Source organism: Thunnus thynnus, chromosome 15 (assembly GCF_963924715.1).
Source record: "Thunnus thynnus chromosome 15, fThuThy2.1, whole genome shotgun sequence".
NCBI lineage: Eukaryota > Metazoa > Chordata > Actinopteri > Scombriformes > Scombridae > Thunnus > Thunnus thynnus.
This window is the reverse complement of record NC_089531.1, coordinates 1,716,373-1,726,061: the sequence shown is the minus strand read 5'-3', so window position 1 is coordinate 1,726,061 and position 9,689 is coordinate 1,716,373. Positions and strand designations below refer to the sequence as shown.

The 9,689-nt window shown below is 39.9% G+C and overlaps 1 protein-coding gene across 2 annotated transcripts in view; it reads right to left on the bottom strand.

Annotated features, from left to right (window-relative positions):
- Positions 1-3,846: 3,846 nt before the first annotated feature.
- Positions 3,847-9,689, bottom strand: part of LOC137198912 (carcinoembryonic antigen-related cell adhesion molecule 20-like) — an 81,990-nt gene continuing 76,147 nt past the window's right edge. For both annotated transcript variants that reach the window (XM_067612927.1, XM_067612928.1), the window contains exon 10: positions 3,847-7,239. The gene's annotated coding sequence lies outside the window, so the exon portion shown is untranslated. The remainder of the gene's footprint in view (positions 7,240-9,689) is intronic.

The window sequence follows — 9,689 nt, the reverse complement described above, 5'->3', positions numbered from 1 at the left end:
CCAGCAGAGATGAGGAGCTGTTGGTCTTCAGCCCCGACCGACGCTGACTCATCTGACTTGAGGTAATTTATGAGATTTCACACACCTGTTTACACACCTGGAAACACACTCTGAGGTGAGCTCACCGTTAAGTGTTGTTGAGGTTGGTTTGTTAAGGTTTCTACTTTTATCTTGCAGATAGAGATCATCAGAGGAAGCAGGTGGAAACTCATCAGGACAAAAAGACTGAGCCAGCTGGGGCGAAGGAGGCGGAGCTAGTGACACATCATCAAAGAAGAAGAGCTGCTTGTTGTTGCTTTGAGAAGCTAAAGTTCACCCTGATGGAAAAAAACTCAAATTTAACACTGAAACATGTTGTGCTCGTTCTGTATGAGGGAGCGTTCGTGTTGTATCTTATTCAATCTGCAGCTTTAAGTCAGAAGATCTGAGCTGCAGGTCAAAGGTCACGTTTCAGCAAGATGTTTGCTGTGTGTTTGCTTTACTGCAGCATTATATATGTTGCCAAAGGAGACAAAAAAATAGCCTTAAGAGACAGTTATAAGAGATGAAACAACAAAAAAGTCACAGGTCAAGTGTATTTACCCTCTTTTACACTTTCTTTGTTTATCAGGTCGGTTTTTACCTCCTGGAGAGATTCTGCAGGTCAAAGGTCACAATTCAGTGAGACGTTTGCCTGTGCATGTTTGTGTGTTTACTAGCATTATATACATATATGTATATATGTTGCATTGTTTTTAAAAAGCCTGAAGAGATGGCGGCACAGTAAGAAAGTGGTTCCCAACCTTTTTCCTCACAGCTCCAGTACGTCTTCATCAACACCGACATTTATGTTCCAAATGTGTTTATTTGAATTCATTTCAAAATGGATGTTATTTCATTATTAATCATATAAAAGTGGATGCTACAATATTTTAATACAACGGAACTGTAAATGTTTAGTTCAGTTTGGTGAAGTTTGCATTTGAACACATGGAGCAGCAAAGTATGAACCAGTTTGAACTATTTCATCTCCTCTGCTTGTTTAATAACTAGTTTTCATGCAATAACAACTAAATGAATTGTTATAGTCGTCTCAATATGCGGATGCAGGTAATTCTGCTGGACTCACTGCAGTAAGACATGAAAATTTAATATTGCAGTAATATATAAAAGCAACATTTTTCAAATAATGAATTAGGTTTGGTGTGTTTGACACTGAAAAAGTGTGTGTGTGTGTGTGTGTGTGTGTGTGTGTGTGTGTGTGTGTGTGTAACCAGTCTCTACGGCTGTGTTGGTGTAAACAGTCGCTGTCTTTGAGTGTGTGTTTCTGCTCTTTCACATGTTTATAGAAACCACAGAACCTCATTCACTCTCATGTGAAACATATTTTCACAGCACAGTCGACCCACTGAGACAAACCTCAAACATGTCACCGACGCGTCACGCCGGGTTTCATAAAAGACATCGGCTTCTTCTGTCACCACGGAAACACAAACAGACACAAAACAATAAAGTTGCTTTGTCTTCGTTCGTTCTTGTCTTTCTTGTGTTTAACAGACTGAGTTTATAAATGATAATATGCATGAATCATGTGACTTTATCGTCACTGGAGAGCTGAAAACATCAGATCTGTGTGGAGCGATGATGAGGAGACTGTAACCTTCCTCACATCAATACATGAAACCGACAGAAATGTCATATTTACATCATGTTTTCCAATTCAAAAAAATAAATTCAGTTCAAATTTGCTCTACATTTGGATGGAAACTTGACTAGTGAGATGATAACATGTAAATATTTATACAAAATTACAGTTTTTTGACTCATTCATTGAATAAATTTATTGAATGTTTGGAATTCTGATTGTGTTTTGGAAATGAAGTCTTTGTGACTTCAGGATGATGTTTCCTACAGATAACAGTGTGAATACCTGCTGGGTGTGTGTGTGTGTGTGTGTGTGTTTATCTCGTGGGTGTTTTGGTGTAAAAGGATTATCAGGAGGTTACGTTGACCTACAGGATTAAAGCAGACAGACACAGTTTGACCTGTTTGATAGTTTTAGACCCTGAGAGAATATTTTTTATCTTCAAAGGTCTGTTTGAACATTAAAACTGATTTTAAGGTTTTAGTCTGTATATCACTGAATCAGCTTCTTCTTATGAGCAATCACGTCCTACAAGAACATACAGTAACATTTTCTGGTTTTGGTCATTTCAAATAACAGATTCCTGTATTTGTGTTTTTTGTTCTGTGTTCTCCTCATAGACTGTATAAAAATATGGACGTAGTTACCGTGACGTCACCCGTTGGTTTCTGAAGAGTGGTTTTTGCTCCGGCCGTCGCCATCTTGGCAGCACGTGACGCTGCCTAACTCCCAGCCAATCAAAAATGGGCAAAGAGGCGGGCCGAACGGCTGAAACAAGCCACCTAGCGGCTGGCGGACCTGTCACTCAAAGCAGCCATGTCCTTCATTATGCATAACTTTACGGCTTAATAAAATTTAAACAGGTGAGTTATAAAAAAATTCCCCCCCCGTACAGTTGTCATGAAAGAGGAAATTAGCTACAGAGACCAAAACCGTTGTTTGTACCAGGCTGTAAACATGTTTATTTCTGCTAAAGTAAAGTTGGACATTTTAACATGGGGGTCTATGGGGATTGACTCACTTTTGGAGCCTCAAGTGGTCGTTCAAGGAACTGCAGTTTTTGACACTTCCACATTGGCTTCATTTTACAGCTCCGGAGGTTGCCGCTTGGTTCTCCTGACTGGTTTGAAGTGGGTGTGGCTCTGCTGGGAAAAGGTGAATTCACATGCTTTCTTTCACCAATCAGGCTTTAGCAACATTTGAATCCAGATGTGACGACAGATCAGTTTTTGATTGTTAAACTCTTAGTGTAGGAGCCAAAATATGTTGTTTTTTCTGTTTATATATTGACGTGGGCGTCACGTATTGCGTCACTTACGTTGCTTGACACATGGGTGTGGTTTCCTATTATTTAACCTGTTCACTTAGGTGGTGGCGGGAGTTTTTGGACAAAGGGAGTTGGTAGAGCTCTGATGTTTTCTGTTGACCATCGCCATTGTTACTATTATCACCATCGTCACCATTGTTACTATCATCACCATCGTCTGTTCATCACCATCGTCTGTTCATCACTTATTTTCACAGTCAGATTGCATTTTTTGTATATTTTTTGTGCAACAGCTGCTTGTCAGACTCTTTCATTTTTGTTTATTTTTTCAATAAAACATCTGTAAAACGTCGTGTGGACTTCAGGATGGTTTTGTATGGACGTGTCACATATAAGAGCCTACTGAGTCTCTTAGTGGCCTTTTTTGTAGTCGCTACACTTAGTAAATAATAATTGTGTTATTTTAAGAGGTTTTCCTCGCTGTAATCATTCCTCCTGTTCATACTGGATATTAAAAGATCCTTCAAATGTGCTTTCAATGGAAGTGATGGAGGCCAAAATCCACAGTGTGTCCACACAGTCATTTAAAGTCTGTGTGAAGCTTATATAAAGAAAAAAAAATTAGAAAAATTGTGGAATGACTTGTCAAGACGGATGATTTTCACCACGAGATGAGGGAGCGGCAGGTGAGGAGAGACAGAAAAACCCCCTCGGCTCACTACGACACACACACACACACACACACACACACACACACACACACACACACACACAGAGCGAGGTATGTGTGCAGACAGTCAGCCAACAATTTGAAAAAACAAACCGTTGCTTCACTCTGTGATTGGACGGTCTGCAGACACACACACACTCTGATTGGTCAGTTTCTTGTTTTGAATGTCATCTTTCAATCATGATGGAAAAAACTAATAAATAAAACACAACATGAAGAGCAAACTTAGGAAAATATTTCCACAACTTTTATGGCTTTACAAAGCTGTTAAAATGTGACATGATTTTTTTTATTTATTTCGGGGACATTTATTTAAAATCTTTGAAGTGTTTTTACAGGAGTTTTTAAAAGGCCAGATCATTTCTGTAAACATTGACAAAACAAAACAAAGCATTTCTTAAAATATTAAATCATAAGGAATAAAAACCCCATATCATTCCAAAAATGTCACAAAATAAAATGTTTACAGTGTAGAACATTATTTACAATGAGGGCAGTTTATCTCGCAGGCTGCGCGCGTCGCTTTGCAACATATAAACGTGTATCGTTTATGACAACAAAGCATCATATCTACATGTTGTTATTAATACATTCTGTCATTTGTGTTATCCCAAATTATAAACATTAATATGTTGAAAACGACACGCTCAGAATGTTAGCTTTCAGTTTGTGCGTCTTCATCAGAAAACGCACAAACAGAAAAAAAAAAAAAACACAAAAAAAAGCTAAACGAGCTTTTGAATGTGTGATCTGCAGAACAGCGATGATCTTCAGCTCCAGTTATCTAAACAAAATAAATACTTTCTCACTGGAGATCAGTGCATGTTGAAGCCTGAGATCAAACACAACCACTAACCACACAAACAACAACAACAACAAAAAATCATCAACCAGCTCAAGAATTTGATAAGAAAATACTCATAAAGATATGTGATCCGTCTAAAAGCAAAACTTCAAATAGAACAAAAACGTTGACATTTTCAGATGAGATCAAGGTTTATTGTTAACCTGCAAAAATATCATTTCATTTAAAACAACTTCTATCCAATTATGGCAAAATAAAGATTTTTATAAAGTCAGTAGCACCGCCCTGAAGTTTCCCTCCAAAACTCAAACGACGTCGCTGCCCACAAACACCTTCCCGCCCTTTTTTTTTCTTCCATTTTTTTCTCTCTCTGTTCTTCACCTTCACCTCGCTGACTCGTCACTGCGTGTCCAAACTTGTCCTTTTACCTCCTACTCTCATGCTTTTCCATAGAAGACGTAGATGTAAGAAGATTTACAGGAACAGAAAGAGGATCCTGGACCGGAGCGCGGGGGAGGGGGGGGGGGGGGAGGAAAAAGGAGGGAAAAGCGAGGAGGGAAAAAAGTTGGACGAAAGCCAGAGTCACAGCAAAGATCATGAGAGAAAACTGGAATAATGTTTTAATTTCATGTTTACAGATCAGTTCTGGTCCCATACATCAGGAATGGACTTAAAAATGTTTCATTCTTGCTTCTGATTGGCTGGCAGACAGCCACTTAAAGGGATAGTTCAGATGTTTTGAAGTGGTTTTGTATGAAGTATTGATCCATAGTCAGTGTTTTACCTGCGGGAGATTTGAGTCGGAATGCTCCCAGTTTGGAGAAGCAGACAGGAATACCGGTACGGAAGTTAAGTGATGAAGTGTTGTGGACGGAAGCAGCAGCAAAACATATTTAAACCACCTGAAAGATCAATATCGGTTTAAATGTTCACTATATTTAGAATATTTTCTCCATCTTACCTTGCCGTCGGCCCTTTCTTTCGGCACTACTGTATTCCTACGAATGCCGCGCACTGTATTACATCACAGATCAGCTGTTTGGGTTAAAACGTGCTGTTGCGGTGTAATACAGCGTGCGGCATATGGAAGTTCTGTGGTGGAGTAAATGTAGCGCCAAAGAAAAGGGTTGACGGCAAGGAAAACAGTGAAAATATTCTAAATATAGTGAAACCTTTAAACTGATATTGATTCTTTCAGGTGGGTAAAGTAGGTTTAGCTGCTGCTCCCATCTACAGCAGCACATTAATCATCTTCCGTACCAGTACTCCTGTCTTCTCTAAACTGGGAGCGTGTCGACACAAATCTACTGCAGGTAAAACACTGATTATGGATAAATAGCTCATACAAAACCACTTTAAAAAATCCAGACTATCCCTTTAAACTCATTCACATCTAAGACAGGTTCACCTCTGTTCTAAATCAGTGCCGTCTGTATATTTAACTGCAGGTACTGTAACTATGGCAACAGTAATGATGCTTTAGGCTCCGTTAGCAGTTAGCTGACTGGTGTTTAAACATGGAAAAATAATACACTCATGTTGTTCTTTCCTGTTTATCTCCATGTATCAAGTTACTTTCATAACTTTTACTTTACTTTTAGTTTTTTGGCAGCAACCACCAACATTTTGAGGTGCAAACACTAACATTAACGATGGTTGAATCCCGTTTAGTTTCCCCAGATTCACGTCCCAGTTATAGTGCACGATGGTTCACCAGTACCATCGTTAATGTTACCAGTTCCACCTGCTATGACGAGTCAAAAATGTCTCCCGTGAATAAAGATCTATTTGCCTTCTGAACTCTGTAACAGACATTTAAAGAGACCATCGCTGCATGAATAAACATCAAATGTGGATTTTGAATAACCAAATAATTAAGCAAATAAAGCCCTAAACAACAGTAGACTTGTTTGTTTTAGCAAAGCCTGAAGCGGAGTCGACTGTTTGTGTTGCACTTTGAGAAACAACCAGAGAAACATGAAGGAAGCAGCCGGACAGAGAGGGGAAGAAACAGAGGAAACGTTAATGAGGAATGAAGTCCTGTAGTTCAAAAAAATAATCTCAACTGGCGACATGTTTCTAACTTTTTAGAAAAAAGTGGTGAGCACTGAAGAAACTGAGGTATTTTGGATCAAAGCTTCCTCTTATAACACTGTCGAGCACAGAGAAGCTTCCAAAAATGCACTCCACCCGCCTGGAGACGACAGTGACATAAATCAAACCATTACAAAAAAAAAAAAAAACTTTTTCAGATATTCATATTTCGATGCTTCTACGTGTGTGGCCTCTGAGCCTGTGATCACTGAGGCTGTGTGTGTGTGTGTGTGTGTGTGTGTGTGTGTGTGTGGTTAAAGAAATCCTCCTCAGGTTTCCAGCAGGATAAAGAAAGTCACTCATCGTGACCGTCAGTCCATCAGCTTTAGTCCAGGAAATGTCTCCGTCGCACACAGTTTCTCCGTGTTTTTCAGTTTCCCAAAGGAAGCGGCAGGTGAGACAAAGGGTGAACGATGACATTTGTTAAAAAAAAAACCAGGTGAAAGAAAAGGAGGGAAGGGCAGGTGATGATCCAGTGATGGTGGAGGGGATGAAAGAAAAAAAAAAGCTAAAAAAAAAAAGCTAAAATCAGATTAACAGTGAAGATTCCAGATAATAATCCAAACTCTGATAGAATCCATCATTCAGGTTAAATCAGGTTTCCAGGAGAGAGAGACAGACGGTTTCACAGGAAACCAGCTGGATCCAACTGCAGCGTCCTCAGGCTGCACAGAGGGATCATGGGAAACAAAACGGTCGGATGTTTGGGCCGGCATCTCCTGGAGAGAGAGAGAAGAAAACGTTGCCAGTTATTTCCATTATGAAGGCAGCAAAATCAATTCGATCTTTATTGTGCATACATGTTTTACTTTCTGTTATTTTTACACAGATTTCCAGAATATCAGCAAAAGAAAATTAGAATTAAAGCTTATTTTCATTTGACAAATATTAGAGAGTTGGTTTATCAAAGTAAACAGACGGTGGCGTTAATTAACCAGCCGAGAACACGACGAGATCATTCAAAGAGCAGCCGAGTGTAAAAATGTTTTTGTGATGTTTCGAGATTTTCTCAAATTTTTTGCGTTTCTTCCAAGCGGCAACCTCCAGCTGTAAAAATGAAGCCAAAACTGCAGTTCCTTGAACGACCACTCGAGGCTCCAAAAGTGAGTCAATCCCCATAGACCTCCATGTTAAAATGTCCAACTTTACAGCAGAAATAAACATGTTTACAGCCTGGTACAAACAACCGTTTTGGTCTCTGTAGCTAATTTCCTCTTTCATGACAACTGTACGGGGGGTGAATTTTTTTATAACTCACCCATTTAAATTTTATTAAGCCGTAAAGTTCTGCATAATGAAGGACATGGCTGCTTTGAGTGACAGGTCCGCCAGCCGCTAGGTGGCTTGTTTCAGCCATTCGACCCGCCTCTTTGCCCATTTTTGATTGGCTGGGAGTTAGGCAGCGTCACGCGCTGCCAAGATGGCGACGGCCGGAGCGGCTCACTTTGAGCCTCAGAAACCAACGGGTGACGTCACGGTAACTACGTCCATATTTTTATACAGTCTATGGTTTCTTCTCTTTGACAATGTGAACTGAATTTACAGCTGTGAGATTTACAGGAAAAGCATTTCTGAAAATGTTTTTTTTTAACTTGATAATTGATTATTACGGAGCCCGGGAGCTAATTTGAGCTCTCAATGTAGTTGTTTGTGCAGAATTCCCCCTCATGCTGTTCTCTCAGCCTGCCGACAGCCTCACTGTGGATCATTTGGATTTAATAAGGTTTTACTTTGATCTTGGAATAAGATATGAGGATATACTTTAAGCACAACACTGTGTTATCTCTGAGATCCCTTAAACGTATTCTACAGGATACTTTTTCGTTGTAAAAACTGTCCTGCTCCTGCGTCCATGCATCCAGCTCATAAAAACTCAGCCTCAGAGTTCAGGACACACATCAGCACATCAAGAACAAACTGAGAGGTGAACAGACAAAACAGATAAATTGAGGACACAATTTTTTTTTTTTTGCTCTCTGGCTCCTTCGAGCCTCCGTAGATTAATGAAATTGTAATGAAAACTCAATTCAGCACCAGATTTTAGTCGCCTCCAACGCTAAGGATGCTCTGTATTCACTGACAAACACATTTCAAAGGCTTCTGATGTTTTGTCGTCCAGGATCACGATGCGTCATCTTGTGAAAACAGAAACAATTTCCCAGAAACACTTTAAGAAGCTGCAGGTTGAAGCTGTGAGTAGATGCTTGTTCCTGCTGCAGGGCTCAGACACACAGACTCTCTGTGACTCCGCTTTAAATCAACAGTCTTATCTCGAAACCACACACACACACACACACGACTGCTCATATAGATACTTCAACACACACACACACACACACACACACACACACACACCCTGCGGGTTTTGTTTGCTCGACCGAGTGGAGACAACCTTGTAGCTGCTGTTTCAACACCGGCTGCCGTATATTGACAAAAACACACACAGACACACAGATAGACACCGTACTGTCCCCGACGACCACAAGCTCCTTCAGAGACCACAAGAGGAAAGAGCTCGAGGTATGTTAAACTGAGGGTAACCATAGCAACGGCCCTCACCGGTGAATCCACCTTTGAAAACACTTCCTGGTTCAAACATGTCTTCTGTTTTCCTTTTTCGTTGTGGTTTGAGAGCCGTCTGTAAGTACAGACTGAGCTGTAACTGAGACGTTGTGATGTGGAGAATAATGACGTTTAATATTCAATAAGTTAGTTTCAGTTCTTTAACTTCTTTCCTTTGTTTCACCTGCAGGACTCTGACACAGAATATGAACATATAAGCAGAGATATTAAAGGAATATTACACAGTACGGCCAAATCTTTCACGGTCTCATGGTTTATATATATATATATAGTATCCAGGGCTGCAACTAACCATTAATCTGCAGATTATTTTCTCGATTAAAGGTATAATATGTAATTATTCCACATTAAAAAGTCTAAAAACAACTAGACCTATGTTATATATGTTGTTGAGTTGTGTACTTACATTATCCCAAATGTTTCCAACAATTTTCAAACCCAGAGAAATCTGTAATTTAATCAAAGTAACGGACCGTTTCATTTGGTCGCCTGTCAATGGCGTCATACCTCCTCTACCAAAGAGTAAACACGCACAAGATGCATACGGCGGCGCTGTGTTTGTCTGCTACAATGGCGTCTACCAAAG